The 20833-nt window shown below is 40.8% G+C and overlaps 1 protein-coding gene across 3 annotated transcripts in view; it reads left to right on the top strand.

Moving 5' to 3' along the window:
- Positions 1-20833, top strand: part of LOC136866156 (ATP-binding cassette sub-family C member 4) — a 294433-nt gene that overhangs the window by 35982 nt on the left and 237618 nt on the right. Inside the window, exon 1 of one of the 3 annotated variants that reach the window (XM_068226640.1) lies at positions 3341-3505. The exons of the other annotated variants lie outside the window; for them this stretch is intronic. The gene's annotated coding sequence lies outside the window, so the exon portion shown is untranslated. Of the gene's footprint in view, positions 1-3340; positions 3506-20833 lie in introns of those variants that run through there. 3 annotated transcript variants of the gene reach the window in all.

Genomic DNA, 20833 nt, shown 5'->3' with positions numbered 1-20833 from the left:
AATTACAAACATATTCACTTAACCTATGATTAAATACAATAATATACGCGATACCTAATTATTACAGTCTAAATGATGAGAAACAGAATATATAAAATCTAATGAATCAGGTTAATAATAATAATAATAATAATAATAATAATAATAATAATAATAATAATAATAAATACAGAATGGAGTCTGTAACCCTGTTGTACGGTTACAATCTTCTATTAACACTAATCAGAGGGGAAATGGAAGGTGTGCATACTTCGAAAAATGAAGGTATAGGGCAAAGAAAGACAAGGGCCACAAAGGCCTTGAAAACTTAGGCTAATACCGACGCGGTCGCGAAAGAATAAGAGTTGACCAAGGGAAGTCGGTTAGGATAGAAGAAAGCAGGGAGCCTGCCAGAAGTGAGTGGAAGCTAAGGGTTCGCGGTCGCCAACCCAAGCTCAATCAATCAATCAATCAATCAATCAATCAATCAATCAATCAATCAATCAATCAATCAATCAATCAATCAATCACCACTGATATGCAGGGCAGTCACCAAGGTGCCAGATTGCTTATCAATTGTCTATCTAGCCTTTTTTTAAATAATTTAAGAGCCCTTGAGGCCCCTTTTATTCAACTCTTACAACAGGCAGCGGACACTGTGGATGTTATTCTGCCACCCCAACCCACAGGGGAAATATTGGTTGGTGAATGAAAGAGACAGGGGTTTATTATTATTATTATTATTATTATTATTATTATTATTATTATTATTATTATTAAAATATTTTGTTGTGGTCTTAAAGCTAATATAATGTATTTTTTCCCTTTGAGATAAGTTTATAATTGTTCCAGGGTTTCCGTGGTTTACAGATGTGTAAGAAGGTGAAAAGATCAGAGTATAAGTTTTCTTCTTCTTCTTCTTCTTCTTAATATGTTCTCCCTCCAGGGTTGGTTTTTCCCTCGGACTCAGCGAGGGATCCCACCTCTATCGCCTCAGCTTCGCCTGGAGCTTCAGACTTTGGGTCGGGGGATACAGCTGGGGAGAATGACCACTACCTCGCCCAGGCGGCCTCACCTGCTATGCTGAACAGGGGCCTTATGGAGGGATGGGGAGTTTGGATGGGATAGGCAAGGAAGAGGGGAGGAAGCGGCCGTGGCCTTAAGTTAGGTACCAACCCGGCATTTGCCTGGAGGAGAAGTGGGAAACCACGGAAAACCACTTCCAGGATGGCTGAGATGGGAATCGAACCCACTTCTACTCAGTTGACCTCCCGAGGCTGAGTGGAGCCCGTTCCAGCCCTCGTACCACTTTTCAAATTTCGTGGCAGAGCCGGGAATCGAACCCGGACCTCCGGGGGTGGCAGTTAATCCCGCTAACCACTACACCACAGAGGCGGATCAGAGTATAAGTTAAAGCACTAAATTTTGAAAATGTATTTATTTCCTTTTTTTATTTTTAAAATGTGGTAGTTAGAAAATCTGAACCAACAACAACAAATGACAGTTAAGTTAAAGTCAAAAATCAGTTGAGCAATATAGCTCTGAAGGTACACTATTTTACAAGAGCATATATGTTCCACTCAGTTACGTCGTATAGTAGTTTGAGCTTCAAACATTAATACAGTCCAGCCTCTTAGAGGCATCAGTTTCTTACACAGTCATACTTGACAAACTTCAGATAACATCTTTACTGTCATATCTGCTCGACAGTCTGTTATACACTCGTCTATAAATAATGACAATTTAAGCAGGGGCAATGAGTGCACATTCTAAATGGCCTTAGTGTACAAAATAAAGGATTTAAGATGACCGGCCATGAACAAAAGGCTAGGAGGCGAAACAGGTGCACTCCTTTTGAAAGACACTTTAAAATCCTAAATGGGCTTACGGCCCTCAATTGCAGAGGCTAAGCTTATACCACAGAGGGGTGATTAGATGTGAAATACTAAGTTCCAAAACAGTGTGAAGAATTTAAAGTTTTAGAAAAACTTAGTCACCCCATACCAAGTTGAGTGGGATTTTTTTTTTTTTTTTTTTTTTTTTGCTAGTTGCTTTACGTCGCACCGACACAGATAGGTCTTATGGCGACGATGGGACAGGGAAGGGCTGGGAGTGGGAAGGAAGCGGCCGTGGCCTTAATTAAGGTACAGGCCCAGCATTTGCCTGGTGTGAAAATGGGAAACCACGGAAAACCATTTTCAGGGCTGCCGACAGTGGGGTTCGAACCTACTATCTCCCGAATGAGTGGGAATTAATAGAGGCTGAGCACTCTTTATTCCCTGAATTACATGTTTCCCAGCAGGGATTTGAACAAAGTCCTCAGACGTCGAAAATTTACATTTAAACAAAGTCTTACGAATTTTACATTAATGAAAGAAGTTTGAAACCTTCCCCTGAAGTTAACTGCCTGGAGCTACTACATGGTAACAGATTTCTGCCATTACCTTGAGTTATTGGGCCTTCCAACGATCGCAAGGCTGCCCCTGCTGCATATAACGTACACCGATGAAGACGACAATACGACCCAAAAGCGCCCAGTTTATATAGCAACTCAGAGGGGAAAGTTCCAGAACTCTCTTGAGCTAGGCAGAATGCCTGTACACCCCAATTTTAATTGGCTAAATAAAAATGCACAAAAATTCCTGATTGGTTAATAACTAAGGAAGAAGGAAGCCGTAGAAGTGCTGATAACCTTAGCACAAAAATGTCTAAAAACACTTAAGATTTACTAACATTGACCATAGAAAATTCCCTTAAAAATTAATAGTCCGTGCTCCCGCCAGAGGGGGCACATAGGCCGATAGCGGAGAAATCTAAAGATTAAAGGTCTAAGTATCTTCAGATACATAGTTTAGGACTCACAGCACAGATGGCCTTCTAGAAGGCGCGCAGTTCAACGGGACGGAGGTGTACCCCCGGTACAATAATAGTGACGTGTGGCCTCCGGAGAGGGCTGGTGCGTGAGTCACCGCGCACCCCATCCCTCCTGCGGTCATCGCAGGCACCTACTGTCCAGATTTGTGAATTTTAAGACTCATTGGCATGTTAATTTATCCACTAGCTTGTAGTCGTGAATTTTGATACTATTTGCTACTAATTTTAACCCGTGAGTTTTGTGACTCGTAAGTTTTGAGACATAACCTTCATTTCGAACCCATTCAACAGTTTTTCTTTAATTTGGCACTTCAGGAATGAATCACTAGTTTCATGTCGCCCTGTTCGGCGTAAAGGTTTTCCACCACCCACGGTGAAGTTTAAAATGGGAAAGTACAAAGTGACTGCGACATACGGGAATTTTCTTTGGTTAAATAGAGTACTCAGCTGGAAAAATAAGCACTGATAAACATTTGCGTCATACGCGAATATTCTTTGGTTAAATAGAGTACTCAGCTGGAAAGATAAGCACTGATAAACATTTAAGAACTTCCTTTCCTTACGCTAAAACTACAGCTAAATTCAAGAATATAAATGAAGAAACCACCGTGCGAACAGCATACGAGTTCAGGCACTCATGTATGAAGTCCAGGTTTGAATATTTTATTGTGCTAATATTTATCTTTACAAATCTGATACAAGTATTTCATGTTTCTCGCTACTTATGACCCGGGATCTGAATTTATCATGGATGTTCTCATTTGATTTAAGGGCTAGAAAATAATAAATGTGCAATCTGTATACTAATTCCATATGTGAAATCTATTGAATAACTTTGTTACTACTTTGTATGTCTGTTGCGAGACAGTATCGGTAATTTAGGAAAAAATCGGGAAGTAGTATTAGTACGTATTATTTATTTCAGCTTGTTGCTATTTCTTGATGGATGAAGTATTTGAGCACTTTCATTTTAAATTTGTTTTTATTTTCTCATCTTATACCCTTCCATGTCTGTGTCCATACCGTTTATCAGTTTCTCCAGATTTTCTGTAGACTTAGACAAAATGAAAATATCATTCACAAATATTAGGGTTTTGTTTACCTCTCCTTGAACTGCTATTACTTTTTTTTCAAATTCCCCTTCGATTTCTTTAACCGCTTGTTCTATACAATAAAAAGGAGAGGGAGAAGCTGCAGCTCTTCCTCACTCCTTCCTGGATAGATGCTTCCTTTTCATAGACCTTAATTCTTATTTCTGCAGACTGATTTTTTAAATACATGTCCTAAATAACAAGTGTAATCTAAATACCTCAAGTGGTTCACAGAAAAGCAAATGTATATTATTACCTATAATGCAACTACCGCATACTAGTCAAACATATTATTAATAATATTGTTATTGTACCAGGAGGTACACCTCAACTCCGCTCATTCAAAATAAGCGCCTCTATGAACTCCTCTATCGACCAAAAGTGAAACTGATAACACAACAATTTGGAACTTTAATCGGGAGATGTCACTACTGAAATATTAAGTAATTTTGTTATTGTGAAGTTTCCTAAACTGATTGAAATTTTCCTTGTTTTTGTTTTGCTGTACATCAAGAAAATTTGACATTTTTCCACATATGACACTACCAAAAACTCTGATCATGCACTCTGGTGCAAAGTGAAAGAACTTATAACTTAAAGAAGTTTCGTATTCCTAGGTTTTCCATAAACGAATCTATGTTCATTTATTTTTTGGTTGGCAACACTTCTTTTTCTTTCCGCCAGTTTTGAATCTAGCAAATCAGGAATTTTTGGAATTAATTTTCAACCAATCCCGCACTTCTTGTTCACTTTGTGTTAGCCAATAAAAACTGAGAGGGTGTGGCCGGTTTAGTATTGAATTCTCTTGTACCATCCCTGAAGGTATATAAGTTGCGGCTTTTCGATTTTCCTTGTCAATTGATCGCCGTCTTTCTAGTGTGTGTGTGTGCTAGGGCAGTAGGCGGAGCGCCTCTTTCTTCGGTCGGCAGAACATCTATAAGGTAATGGCCACATAAATTCTATCTTTCTTGCTGTCTCCGCAACTTTATTTGAGGGGAAGGTCTGAATCTTTAATCATGTAACTATCTTTTCTAAAACGTAAATCTGCTTTCGGCTAATATAAAAATTTCAAAAAGTTATAACTGTAAATCGAGGATAGAGAGTGAGTTACCCTCTTGAACTCCCCTTCATCTTGGTTGGAGGTGTCTACGTTTTAGTAACTGCTCTTCTGTAATGTATTAAAGTTATTTCCATTCGAGATACCTCAGTAGTTTGGGACTAGCCCGTGTTTCATCGGCCGATAGCCCTACAGGTTTTAATATTTCATAATCTGGGAGCGCAGTGTATGCCTCCGTTCTCTTTGTTTTCGGGCCATTTAATTAACCTGTTCTTTTTCGCAAAGGCCCTGTAGGTTGGAAACTAGATACCTCTGTGTAATACTATTTCTATTTGTAATTCGTGTCTTGAGAGGTCAGAGAGTGTTAGATTTTGATGTAATGTTGCCTCGTGTAGGCTGGAAGGAACTGAGAGCCTGTTAGCTCTTTTCAAGTTTTGTAATAGTAAAGTGTGCGTCTTGAAGGCTAGGTATTGTAAATTTTGGGAGCAAGTGCTCTTGAATTAGGGGTTTTCTGCCCTTACCTAAATAATACTTCTTTTTCTTGTAAATTTGTAACCTGAGGGCTTGAATCCCTAAATTGTTAAAGTTCTGAATCTTGGATTTTTCCAAACCTTGTTTCAAGATTGGCATTGTACATGATGTTTCATCGTTATGTCCATTCAGCGAAAAAATGGTTAAGTCTGAAATTCTAAATTAAAAAAAAACTTTGTTAAAATTTTAATTCTATTCTTGATATTGTAGTTCCACACATACCCGGAACAATTATTATTATATGTTATTTCCGACTGTTACTACCTCCGTCAACACCGCAACGAGTATTCTTTTTTTCTTCCATACCCCATTATCAGTTCTCTAAAATTCTGGGAATTCTTTACGTCCGGCTAAGTACATAGCTGTGTAGGCGTTCACCTCCTACGCTCAAAGTTGAGGTCGAATACTGGCACCGTCATTTCGTTTTAAACAGTGTTTAAGCATAAGAGACGCCTACCTGAATATTCAGTGGCGCGTTAGAAAATACTTTCCAAAACGAATTCCAGCACTTCAGCGTGTTTGGTAAGTCATAACAACAACGTTATATCGCCCGAAAATGTAGCAGTATGGCAAGGCTGTTATGATATTGGAAACATTGTGGCACACTTTGCTGGAGGCCACCAACAGATTGGACTGTAGCTACATAGGTACTAGTGCCCACCACACAGTATGCGTACCTCCATGCTCGTAGTGGGATGTAAGTAAAGTGGGACAGCGGTCATACGTGAAAACTGCCGTTCTCCATGGCAGAAATTCCCTTAAGCTACGAGAAGCTGTAGGAGTCAGCCATAGAGTATCGAACTATTTCATGTTGCGTCGAAGCCTTCCAACGTGGACGCGAAGCAGCTGAGGGCCGGGTGTACAGAGGCGTCCCTTGTCCGCCCATACAAACGTGTCCGTGGCCGTTATAAATCAGTGCTTAACATAAGATCGACCTTGGACTGTGCACGAATTATCCACACATTTGGGCATGTCTGGGTCAACAGTATTCCGAATTTTACGACAGAACTTGCAGGTGCACAAGAAGTGCTTACAGTGGGTGCCACATCAATTAATAGAGATACAGGAGTGGACGCTGCCGCATCCATCTACAGCGATTTCATCGTGAAGGGAACGAAATGCTCAATCGCGTTATTGTTGAAACCTGGGCACGAGCGCAAGAACCAGAACTGAAACTACAACCTGTTGAATGGCATCAACCTACGACACAAGGTGTGACAGAATCCACCGCCCACGAAGGTTATGTTCATTTTGGGGCATGACAGACAAGGTGTTCTTGAGTGTCATCCTATTTGTGAGGGCCGAACCGTCAATGCCAAGTACTACCACACATTTCTTCAGAGCCATTTGCATCGGATGGAAACGTCTAGCGCAGCTGGACAACGCCATACTTCACCATGATGGCGATTCAACCCACAATGCGGCTTCTGTCAGAGAACTTGTACACTCGTGATCACAAAAATTCCGGGTAGAAAGGAAAACAGGTAAAGATTGGGAGTAAATTCTGACCAACCCTGAGGATGAAGAGGAAGTAATCGAGGCAACGTCACATGTGTTCGTCTTCCAGGAGGTATGGCCTGGCACGTTACGCACTCAGAGGTTACTCCCGACACCATTTTCTCGGGAACTGATTACGTTGTTTCTATGGTTAAACATTCTGGCTATACTGGCTTCTCCTATTCAAGGAAAACAATTAATTAATTAACTGTAATTTAATTTGAAGAAGTGTGCACGATGTAATCCTGCCCCAATACGTATGGCATTTAAGGGTTTGATCAGCGCTGACAATAACTTCATAGGAACGGTTTTCCAAACGCCCTTGTGTCTCTGATGCTTATAATTATTTTATGCCAGGTTAATTTTATTTTGATTGTTGAGGATAAAATATGATATTACTAGCAAATGTACCCGTGCTTCGCTACGGTATTCTACATTGTATTCGGATATCGAAGTAAATACTGTACATGCAGTAAATAAGATTGTTTTAAAATGGCATGTCTCTTTGCATTATCCGAGAAACAGCATGGGGATGTTCCCAATACGGTGTTTTCAATGTAAAGTGCTTGTTACGGATCTGTGATGATAACGGCAGGCTAATTTGCCTACTGCCATTTACAATCGAGTAGGGAAGTTATAAAATTCCATGCCCCATCGCCTACTGCGCGGTCACAGTCGATTTGGGGAGTTTTCGTTACAATGGCAGGCCCCCTTTCCTACTTCCAGACAGATGACATTTGGGGAGTTTTCATTAGAATGGCAGGCAACTTCCCTACTACCAGTCGAAATTGAGTTGTGCAGTTATCATTATAATGACAGGTCTCTTTTCCTACAGCCAGCCAGCTTACTACCAGTCACACCAACTTGGTGAGTTTCCATCAAAATACCAGGCCACTATGCCTAGTGCCAGTCACACTTTACATGAGTACATTTGTTTATAATGGCGGGCACCCTTGCCTACAGCCAAACACAATCAGGTAGGGGAGTTTTAAACAACACTGCATGCCCCCTTGCCTTCTGCAACTCAAATCGAGAAGTGAACTATTCATTACAATGGTAGGCCTTCCTTACTAATGCCAGTTACACAGGTGTTGGAGAAGGACCCTATTCCTACTGCCAGTCAAAGTCGGTGTGGGGAGTACTGATAACAATAGCAGATATACCCTTTCTCGATCGCTACAAAACATCAGTGAATATATATAGAACGACATACGAAAGTATATGTATGCTTACAACATTGCAGACCTTCATTTACAGATTAACTGCTGCTAAACGGTACGTCATATTGACAAAGGATTGTACCATAAGACGCCGGATTTAGCGGCCTAAATGGCTGGTCCTATGATATCTCATCTATTCATGGGTCAGACTGAGTTAGAAACGTTGAATAGGGTAACATTTTTGTAAGATTATCTCAGATAATTTTCAGATAATTATGTAACAGCTACATACATAGCATTTGGCTCACATACGGCTACTGGGCGGGCCAATTTTCGTGTAGATTTTGATGATTCTGTCTTTCTTATAAGTAACTGAAAGTATTAATTATGCATGTGAAAAGTCCGAATTTACTTAACATAGGGAAATATACAAAAATCAAACGTAAAAGGGATACAGATACGACAAAAAGTCATAAGACGAAGGTTGTAGATCACTCCAAACTGAACGGAGATTGTGCCATCCTTTATATGATAGTCCTTCCCGAAGGTCTGCGCCATCATTAAAATTGCCTCCATATTTCGATATTCTTCGGGAATAAAAAGTGAAAAATTTAAAGATCTTGGAAATGTTCTGTCCGTTACAGCTTAAAACGTATAATTTTGCCAAATTGCAGTTTTCTTGTTCGTCTGGCAGATTGTGCCGCAATCTGGACTTCGGGCGAGGAGGGTTAAAATTATGACTTTCAGGAAACTAAACCAAAAAATATGCTGATGGTCATTATTATCCCTTAAACGCGTAGATGTACGAAAATTTCGCCAAAATAGTCAATGTACAGGCACACAATCGTTACAATTTTATTTATAAAGATAGATAAGGAATCTGCTCCATGTACAACACCTTTTGGTCTATGTCTGCTGGACTTAACCTGCAAAACCGACCATTCATGATATCTCCCTTATTAATATTCCTGTCGAAAAAATGCACATGAAAAAAAATTTTAATTGGATTTCCCACAAATTTGGTCGATTTCCAGTCAGGTTGGTCTTGTACTGTATACAGTATATTGTGGAAGAGTAAATTCACCATTTCGGTTCCCTATAAACCGCCAGTCCATTCCGGGAACAGGAAATGTCATTGACCTTTAAAATCTACCTTTGGAAAGGTGGATGCTAAATATAAAGATTGGTTCTAATATCTTCAATAGTTTTCAAGTTGTAAGAAATACGCTCAACACGCAGCCGTTCTTAAGTCCGGTGGGATTTGTACCGAAAAACGGTCTGTTAATGATATCTCCCTTATAAATCCTCTTATCGAAATGATGCACATAAGGAAAAATGTTCAGAAATTAATTTCCATTAAGACAGGTAAATTTTTATTAAGTTTGGTTGTGTATATTTTGTGGGAGTGCAAAATCACGGTTTCGGTTTCGTACAAGCCCCAGTTAGTTCATGGATTTAGAAATAATATTTGCCCTAAAACCTACCCAAGGACAAGTGAATTCTAAATATGAAGTTTGGTGGAAATATATCCAGTAGTTTCCAAGTTATAGACAAACAGACAAAGAGATAAACACACACCAAAGCTAAAAATATGCAGATGGTCATTATTACACCTGAAACAGATAACTGTACAAAAATGTCGCCAAAATAGTCAATGTACACACACACTCTAGAAGTGCAGACCTTTATTTCGAGAGTTACTGCTTTGAAACTCTGCGACATATCTACAAACGGACTTCACCACCAGACGCCTCTTTCCGTGTTCTACGTGGTTGGTCCTATGACATCTTCTCGTATCTCCTATATTTATGGGTTAGATTGAGTTAGAATCTTTGAATGGTGTGAAATTTTGTACAGTTTTCGCATACTACTTTATATTTATGATACTCATGTGACAGCTAGAATCATAAAATTTGGCTATCACATGGTCACTGGTCATGTCAATGTGCGTGCCGAATGTCATGATTCTATCTTTCCTATAAGTGTGCCAAATGTTAGCATATACGTGTGAAAGTACAAAATTAACTTGAAGTAGAGAAATACAGCTCTATTGAACGTATAAAGCAGGGCCTCTCAAACGTCCAAACTCTCACGCGTGCAGAGCGAGGTGCATAGGCTCTGTGCACTGTGCATCGGTACGCTTCGCCTCAACTCGGCTTGACTCGGATGGTGTAGTGTGCTGAGAGCGACGAAGCGTTTGGTGGTAGACGACGTGTTTATCAGTGAAATAGACAAGCGCACGACAACAACATAATAATGGAGCAACCTGTTTCTAAGAAAGCAAAAACTTCCGAAAGTCCATTTCAATCGAACTGGGAACTTTCGTATTTTTTTTTGTTTGTTTGTCGTGACGATAACGCCAAATGCTTAATCTGTGGGACGATAATTACGTGCGTAAGAAAATCATCTATTGAAAGACACTACAACAGACTACATTCGGAAAATTATTGTGAAATCATAGGAGACGTCAGAGAGAAAGAATTAAGGAAGTTGAAACAGCTTGAAGAAGAGCATTCTATATCCATAAATGAGTTTTGTTCCAGTACTGCAGCATTTTCATTTTGGTTACGGGTTCTGCATTTTTTTTAAATTATGTTTACATTCCTCTCAAACATGTATGTGTATTTCTAATTCACTTTTTTAATTTTTTTAATAACACTGGTAACCTTGTCCCATACAACTGTGCGTCTCCGCTCACCACACGTAAACATTTCGCAGTGGGGGAGAAACAGCAGTGAAGGTGAGGAACGCGGAGACAGGCCGAACGGGGAGACAGGTGTAGGGAGAGAGGAGTGGGGGGTCTGCACTCTGGTCAACCAAGCGAAGTCGTCTTTTGCACCGTGCACAGTGCATGCACCACGCGCATGCACCCTGAGAGGCCCTGGTATAAAGGATAGAAATACGACAAAAAGTCATAGGACCAAAGCTGTATATCTCTCCAAAATGAAAGGCGATTGTGCTTTCTGATTTGTGATAAGACATACCGATTAGCCACCAATTATCCCGAAACGAAGGTCTGCACCGTCGTTAAAATTGCATCCATATTTCGATATTTTCCGGGGCCAAAAGTTATACATTTTCATAGCTTAGAATATTTCCTCAAAGGATAGAGTGTCAAGCTTTCCGGATTAGTACTCGCATACATGCGGAGTAATTAAGGTAGAAAATAATACAGTTAAGAAAGTTGAAATTAATAGAAAATGGATTAAAACTGAGGACAGCCGGTTGAAGACAAATATGTAAATACCAAGTGAATGTATTGGAAAATCAAATGCCCCTCAATAAATTATGCTGGTGTGAGTTATGGATATAAGAAAGAGGTAACATAGGATAAATTTAGGCGCAGGCATTCCTAGGTCAACAGATAAGAAGATGACTAATGGTGTTATTACATAAGCTATTCGAGGACGGTTATAAACTTCAACGATATTCCGCCAATATCCCGCAGAAAGGCCGATTGACGCCTCTCTTGCCTTCTACCCAAGGAACAACCACGAACTTAAAGGCATGATGAGGAAAATGGCAATACGTTACTTCCCTGCTGGCAAGCAGTCAGAGACGTTGCCATGGTAACCTGTAGGTTCGTTGTCGGTCCGTCGGTCACACACGCAGACTATGATACCCGCAGAAAATAGTAAATTTCTCCGTCTTTTGTATAGTAAGGTAAATTATAAACATAACGAAAGTTGTTTATAATGAAGAGACGTTTCACATACGGTCCACGGAGTTTACAGGAAATCAATAGTATAAGAGAAAATGGAGGAAAACCGTTCTGGTTTTCCTATAAACCCCCGTCTAATCAAAGATTTTAAAATAATATGCATATCGAAACCTTCCTCGGGATGAGTATACTCTAAATATGAAGTTTGGTTGAAATCTATTCGGCCGTTTTGCCGTGATGGTGCAACAGACAAACAGATAAACAAACAAACAGACACGAAAAATAAAAACAGCGGATTCGGTCTTGAGTTGGCCTAAAACGGATAAATATCTGAAAAATTGGCAAAACAAACGAAATTACAGACAGCGGACCCCCTACAACTTTATTTATATACATTATTATTAATACATCCTGTGGGAAATAAACTCAGCAGTTATTTAAAATTCAACGTAATTATAAAGGTAGAAAACATGTTCATAATAAGAAGGAATATTTTTTCACCCAATGGCAGTTCGTGAAAAGAAAAGAAAGGAAAAGACTTAGCACGTTTTCCCCTGTGAATAAATTATTGACCTGTAATGTATTTTCGACAATATAAAATAGAACACGGCACTTCGACCCATTCGAATACTGATCATGATGAAGCTCACATGAATACGGATATCTCATGTAATTCAGAGTTTCCAAACTGTTAAAAAAATGGAGTTGGATATAGACGTTAAAATGATTCATTCGGTGACTGTTATACTGTAAGTTTTCAGTGCTGTTACTCTACCGTCTTACCAGAACACAGAGTTCGGTTTCAGATAAGAAGATGCCAAGAAGAGGGCACAGAGGGTCTTAAAACTCGTAGAAAATCGGGGCAACTTTGAGAAGGCAACTAGAGGGCAAGACAGCTCTTTTAGAAGCCGCAAATGAAAATCCTTTCCTATTAACCATTCAGTTTCTTTCATTAGTGTCCTCCAATCATGTGAATTGCTAGAAAATTAGTGTATTGTTTAATATTATGCTCTACTGTACTTTGCATTTTATACAAATACAATTATTTTCGTGTTCATTTTATTTATTTACTTTTTATCTCACAAAATGCACTCCTTTGTGTCTTTAAGACATTTTACTGTGATATTTAAGACATTTTACTGTGATATTCTTAAAATATCTTATTTTTATTTATTACAACTTACCTGTCATTCTTCTTCTTTTTTTTGATGGTGAATGATATTCTTCATTTGCATGTCTTTTAAATGTAAGCATTGTCCCTGTCTTGTATTTTTATACGTCATTTTATCCAATTTAATTTTTATCCCATTTCTCATAATTATATTATAATAATATTCAGTAAAGGAGTAGGCCCTGGGTCTTCAATGACACAGTTACCTTCTTTCATCTTAATTTTTTGCGTTCAAATTTGATATCCGTGCATATTTTAGTGCAAAGTATATTCATTCTTCTTTTGACAGTGCTTGCAAGAGTATTAAAGTAGTCTAATTTAATAGGGCCCACATTGACGAAAATAAGGGTCATTCTCACAATGGTTGAGCGCGATGACATTTGATAATGAAGTCGTGGTCAAGACCGCGAACATTTCAGCCAGCTTTCGCGCACTAGAATTATAAAGAAACTGGAGAATTTGACTCTCAATGAGTTGACCTACACAGTACGTCTGTTGCCATCAAGGAGCCATGTGGTTCTGCGCCTCATTCTCCTCTCTCCATATTGACGAGCCAGGGGAACGTTGGGGCAAGCCAGGGAGCAAGCACCTTCCCCTCCGCGTGTGTTTCGTTCATGCTAGATATCCGTTACTTCGGTCTCTGCACCTCCCCTCACTCTTCAGATATGTGCATGTGTTACGCGGCTAAAATGGATATGACCAATGAGAGAGAGTTTGTAAGCAGGTACTGAATGGTTCTGAGGGCTGTACTGCACTGATTTCTTGCCTGAAATGAATATTTCTGGCCACTATATACTAAAGCGGGCCCCGCGGTGTAAGGGTAGCGGGTCTGCCTTTTACCCGGATGCCCCGGGTTCAATTCCCGGCCAGGTCAGGGATTTTGACCTGCATCTGAGGGCTGGTTCGAGGTCGACTCAGCCTACTTGATTACAGTTGAGAAGATATCTGGCGGTGAGATGGCGGCCCCAGTCTAGAAAGCCAAGAATAACGGCCGAGAGGATCCGTCGTGCTATTCCAAATGAAACCCCGCAAATAATGCGAACTTCGAATAATTCCCTTCTGACCAATAGCCTTCTAATTTATACAAGGGAGTGTCCTGTCAGAAGCCAATAGAAGTGAAACTCAGTCAATATTGCCAAGTAGTGACTGTAGGCAAATAGCTTAATATGATAATAGTGGAAACTCGTGCAAAAAACTGGCAACACAGCTTCTGCGTGCCATCTAGCGGTTCGAGGAGCTAACTACATTTGCTACTGCTGTCAGCTGTGTATGTTAGAAGAGTCTCATTTTGTACTTCAGATTATTCTGTGCTTATTATGTATCACTATTTTGGAAATGTCAGGAAGAGGAGTTATTTGTGCCATGTATGGGTGTTTTAATTACAAAATACAAAGTGATCGCAAGTCATTTTACAGATTTCCTAACAACAAAGTGCTGTGAGTATAGGCCTACCTGTTAATGTTTACGTGCCTGTATTTTTCTATTTATGTGAACATAATTTCTTTAAAACATTGTTATTATTAAAACTATGCATTTAATCGATTTTAGGTGTAGTCAGTGGGTTGTAAAGAGCAGAAGGGCAGATTTAATTGAAATTCTGAGGACCGAAGGAAAATGCAGACCATTATGTCATGGACTGGGCATGTAGCAAATTTTTCCATGCTGAGTGTAGCGATGTATTGTCATCTTATGATAATGATTATAGCATGGGAAATTTGCACATAGAAATGAGGAAGTATGATAATTCTAAAATGATGTTTCCAAATATTTGTGGGGGAAAGTTAGGTGATTTATTTTTCTTTTTTTTTCCTTTTTTACAATTTTGCTTTACGTCGCACCGACACAGATAGGTCTTATGGCGACAATGGAATTGGAAAGGCCTAGGACTGGAAAGGAAGCGGTCATGGCCTTAATTAAGGTACAGCCCCAGCATTTGCCTGGTGTGAAAATGGGAAACCACGGAAAACCATCTTCAGGGCTGCCAACAATGGAGTTCGAACGCACTATCTCCCGGATGCAAGCTCACAGGCACGCGCCCCTAACCGCACGGCCAACTCGCCCGGTTAGGTGCAAAAATATCAGGAACCAAAATTTGAAGATAGTTTTTGTCAGTTTTGGTTAGAAAACACATATGGAATTAGAAGAAAATTAACTGACAGGTTTTTGTCATTGAATGAATGTAATGAAGGCATATGTAATTGCTGTATAAAATTACTAACAGCTTTTTCAAAGTCACATGTAAATAGAACCAATGATTCAACACAGACTACTACTAACTACTACTAAAATGTTTTCATTCCTCCCCTGAAGGGGGAGGTGGGCCTCTTAGACGGTCACGCTGTATCTCAGGCCGGGAGATTTGTTACGGTGAAGGAGATGCTCGGAGAAGGTGAGGTAGTTGGCGGCCGTGGCCTATACTAGGAACTGTCCCGGCATTCGCCTTAGTGCAGGATAATGGAAAACCATGGAAAACCATTCTCAGGACAGCCGACGGTTGGGTGCCAGCCATGAGGTCCAACCCTGTTCCGTCTCCCGAATGCAGAAACGTAGAGCCATGGTAGAGCCCTCCTCTGCTCGGTTGGCTGGTCAGAGTGCAGAGCTGTTGGTCCACAGACCAGCCGTGGCCACTTATGGACCGAAACCCATTCTGCATCTACCGACCTCAACACAAAAACATCTTGCCAGTAAAAATATAAAGTTGAAAAAGATATTGCATGTGTGATTTGCTCTTGGAGACGATCGAATGTTTCAATTGGATAATACATTTGTTTTTTATCATTGATTCTTTCAGATCAACATTCGCCGTTTTCCTTCCCTATATTATGTTACAAGAACGACGTCTTAAAATCTGTATTTCGTTGGGTTCGAAGTTGAAATGTGTAGTGTTTTAATAGTCCGTTGTGTTAGTGTTCTCTTGGAGCCGCTAGAGTGTAGTACTATGCGCTGTCGCCGCTGCTCTGCGTGTTAAGTGAAGAGAGATTCCTAGTGATGGGCTGAGAGTGGACTCACGAAGAATCGAGTCTGGGATCGTAAAACTCGAGGTACTCGATTTCGGAATTGAGGCCGAGGACAATGTCAGCGTTATCTGCGAGCCATGTATGGAAACAACACGATGTAGGTAGGCCAAGGACAAGTATTATTTCCGTTTCCCAATAATATCTTTTAATGGCGTGTGGCCTCCGAAGAGGGATGGCGCAGGTCTTCCGAATTGACGCCGTATAGGCGACCTGCGCGTCTATGAGGATGGGGCCCTACCTATGATGAATTCTAATGATAAAGATGGCACACACACCCAGCCCGCAAGCCATCGGAATTAACCAATGAAGGTTAAAATCCCCGAACCGGCCGGGAATCGAACCCGGGACCTTCTGGACCAAAGGCCAGCACGCTATCCATTTGGCCATGGAGCCATCCGTTTCCCAATAATGCACAGTGATATAATGTACAAAATAATGTTGCGATGCGGTAATGAACATCACTATAAAGAAGTGTGTACACAGTGACCCTTTGAAACAATCGTTAATCCTCAAGCATACATACGGTACCTTACCAAACAAATAAGTACGATATTATAGAGCAGGACAAAATATCGGAGTTGGAAACAATATAATTATGTCACTCTACTGGATACCTCACCAAATGCCCAGAGCATCCCTTCAATCAATTGAACGTTGTGGACGTTGAACTAGGGCATTCGTTGTACTATTGAACAACAAGATATACAGCCAAAAATGTGCATTATGCCATATTTATATGAATGGTTTTTTTTTGCTATTGGCTTTACGACGCACCGACACAGATATGTCTTATGGCGACGATGGGACAGGAAAGGGCTAGGACTGGGAAGGAAGGGGCCGTGGCCTTAATTAAGGTACAGCCCCAGCATTTGCCTGGTGTGAAAATGGGAAACCACGGAAACCCATCTTCAGGGCTGCCGACAGTGGGGTTCGAATCCACTATTTCCCGAATACTGGATACTGGCCGCACTTAAGCGACTGCAGCTATCGATCTCGGTATATGAATGTATAGGCCTGCACAACAAAACCTTATTGTAACGTAAACTAAGGAACGTGAGGACACAGGTACTCGTGTACCACAATATCACCGGCGGTGTGCACTACGTGTCCTTCCAGTATGTATTTACAAATACTATCATATTCACCATATCCCCATTCAAACGATTTCGCTTGTGAGTCACCAGTGTTCCAGCCTTGGAGAAAAGTCGTTCACAAGGAACGGACGTTGCTTGTGAACATAAATATTTCTTCGCAAGTCTACCGAGTGTTGGGAATTTTGCCGCATTGTGGATTTACCGAGCGGGGATCGTTAAAGCTCTTTCAGGTATCTTTGTACCTCGACCGTAGCATTTGCTCTGACGTTTTGACGTGGTAGATTTTCGTTTGCGACACGGGCATCAAATGATCCCCAAAAAGAGGTGTCGAGTCCAGTTGTGTTCAGTGGTATAATGGCTTGTTCTGATGTGGATGGAGTCGTAGGCCATAATCTACACGCTTCGTTAGTCAGTATATTCACTGCCTGATCGCGTTGAGCACCACACATAAAAGGCAAAATCTTAAATCTTGGATCCAGAATTGTAGGCAGTGCAATCGGTAGGACATTTTCAACATTGATGAACTCCCTTTTTTATGGATGACAAGTCCGTTAACATCTGATTCGCTACGGCATCATGCTCCTGTTGTATGCGTCTTCTGACCGTTTCCTGTATTTGTCTGCTGAAACCAATTATCTTTGAGAAGGAGACTTGGCGTTCCGATGACATTTCAGTTATCATGTAATGAAAGAGTAACGTAATAATGAAGAAATAGAAGAAGAATTAATGTAATTGTTTGACAAACATACAAAACGAATGGCATTTCGAAACAAACATGTTACGGTCTTACACTCGCGTGTTTAACGTTTTGGTCATTATTTACTTAGCTGTTGTGATAGTACTTCATGATTGGAGTATTTATTCCGCTTGCGCGGAAACAGGTCCTATATTGCAGTTACGGATCGTGACGTCACTGCGAAGAGTCAAGTACTTCGCACAGGTTACTCGGAGATGCTCATAATCGCCAGACTCGATTCTCGCGAGTCCAAGCGTCACTCGCTCACATCACTATTGTCGCGGCCACCAAATTAGGCGGGTGAGGAAAACTGCGCTGTCGTCAGATATGGGAACGGCGAAGCGATAGACGGTCGAGAGTCGCTTACCCCCGGGCACGGACTGGCAACGCTGATCGTGCAGTGCTGTCAAACCGAAGCCCATCCGCTCCAGGCCACCTTACCCGAGCCATTCCCTGTCAAGCAGCTGTTGAGCTCGCATCGTAAGTGCAGTTGAAGATGGATAGTGCATGTGAATTGATTTGGGCTCAAGTCAAGAGAGAAGTGGCAGAGAGGAACAAGACATTCAAAATAAAGGACGTAGAAAAACTCACGTCAGAAGCCATCGACTATGTGACTGCTGCAGATTGGGAAAAGTGCTTCAATCACGCGGAAAATGTTCAAACAGACGATTGGGCCAAGGAAATAGTAAGTGACGAAAGAAAGGAGCCATTCATCATCAGTGTAAAAGACGACTCGACAGATAGTGAGATGAGTGATGACAGTGACTAAGACAGCCTTGAAGCCAGAAACCGATTCTTACTTCATTGTAAATTAATGTAAACCTATTCTTTAAAGTAGTTCTTTTTCTTTATTACTCGGTACAATATACAGTATTCAAATATTTAAAGTTATAATGTAATCAAACTGATACGGATTAATATGTAATCCGAAAGTATTTATGGGGTCCTGCAGCCTGTGCTGGTGCGCGCGTCCCGAACTGCCTCAGCTTGCGACATTTACATGATCGCTTTCCGGGCCATTTTCCAGGAGAATTACAAAACTCACGGAAATATGTTTCAGATAAAAAATATAAGTCAGGCGATTTTTTACATTTTTCCCACAGACAAAATTGAATTGGCTGAAGAAATAAAAACTTGGCCGCTTACTGAAATTTTCAATACATTATTCTACGGATTTAAACTTACTCGTTTAAGATTGTATTTTTAATAATTATTTAAAGTGGTTTATATGGAAAATAGTTATACCACTGAAATCAGCAGTCTTTTCTGAAGCTTGTAGTATAATTTGTTTTGAAACATTGTGTGAAGTAACATCAGGAGCTTAAGAGAGAACAACTTGCCTCGCGCTCCGAAATGATATTTTCAGTTAGACATTTCTTCGCCAGTTGCTACATAACCTTGGCAACAGCGTAATTTCTCTGACCCGCCTAATTTCGTGGCCGCGACAATAGTTTCCACTAATATCATATTAAGCTATTTGCTGTAGGTCAGTGCTCGTCGAGCTGTCACGGGAGACGCACTAGAGTAGCTCCGTGCTTTGTCTCACTGCAAACGACTTGGTAAAACCGAGGTGGCCGCTGGCGTGAGCCAGTTTGAAGTAGCCAGTGCTGACAGTTGCCATACGCTGAATGTTGCGCTGTACTGACGTGGAGAATACGCCAAGTGTAGCAAACCGATTTCCCAGAAACTTTGCTCAGTGAATGAGAGCTCGAAATAAGCGAACACATTTTTCGGATTATCCGTAGACTCCACCATTTCCGAGAAAATGACGGTCGAAGTTTCGGGCGTGCTTTAGGGTACGAACATACCGAAGATGCATCGCAGCTCGCGGTCGATGCCTCGATGTCACCTCCTGGTAACACAAACACACAGTTTTAAATGGAAAAGTTCATGTCAAAGATGCTAATTCCATTCACCATCGCGATTTACCAGGAGGTCTAGCGCGATGACAAGAAAGTTTGTGTTCTCATCGCTGTAGAACAGGAGGCATCGACGTAGCTTGCTCCTGATTGGCTTGTCCCGATTGAGATCACGTGATATATCCCCCCGTTCTACTGTGCCCTTGATCCGGGTGTTCACAGAGCCCGCGTGTGTATTCGTGTGGTAGTTATTGTACTTCACAGTATCAATTTTTGATTCCACATTGTTGTATATGTATTGGAACGTCTCAAGGGACATTCTCATGTATGAGTGGAATCTGTCCGGGTGGTGTTTCAGTTCTTCAGATAAGTTGTGATATTCCCCCAGTGCCTGCCTTCTTTGATTCATAGGATGAGCATTCCACTGGCTGGCTGACTGATTTAAAAGTAGCCACCATCGTGTGCTTATGCACAATGAATCACTATCTCCACTGTCGCTTGAATACATACTCTATACTTGTAAAAGCTCAGCAATAGAGGAAAAATTATCTTGAACTTGAACACGGAGATCTAAACATTACGTCCACTCACTGTAAACAGATCTCAGAACACTGACAGGTAAACCTTCCCGGTATGTTCACCCTCCATCGACCGCGACGTAAACCGCGACCGCGACCGCGACCGCGAGCTGCGATGCATCTTCGGTATGTTTGTACCCTTACGTGCCTATTAGCGTGCAGCAAGCTCAACCGCCGCGCTGGCGCAGTGACTTTCGCCGCGGCTTGACGCTTTCAGGTCCCGTATTCGAATTCCGGTTTTAATTAGTGGGTATTTTGTTTCATTTATGTTTCATTTATTTACTTTTGTCCATTCACGATTACTACACGAATGGTTTGGTTCGATTTTAAAATATCGTTGTCCTTATTCGTCAATGTTCTGTCTGGTAAATGAATTTTAAAACATCAATATTGAAATTATTTTCGGGAAAATGATCGTTATACGTGGTTTGTCGCAAACTTATTTCCAACGCATCTTCAGTAGACCCTAATATTAACGACGTTTCTTTCCTGAGTGATATTCCAACCCAGAAATATAACTGTCACAAA

Source organism: Anabrus simplex, chromosome 3 (assembly GCF_040414725.1).
Source record: "Anabrus simplex isolate iqAnaSimp1 chromosome 3, ASM4041472v1, whole genome shotgun sequence".
Classification (NCBI taxonomy): domain Eukaryota; kingdom Metazoa; phylum Arthropoda; class Insecta; order Orthoptera; family Tettigoniidae; genus Anabrus; species Anabrus simplex.
This window is presented reverse-complemented; position numbering and strand designations above follow the sequence as displayed.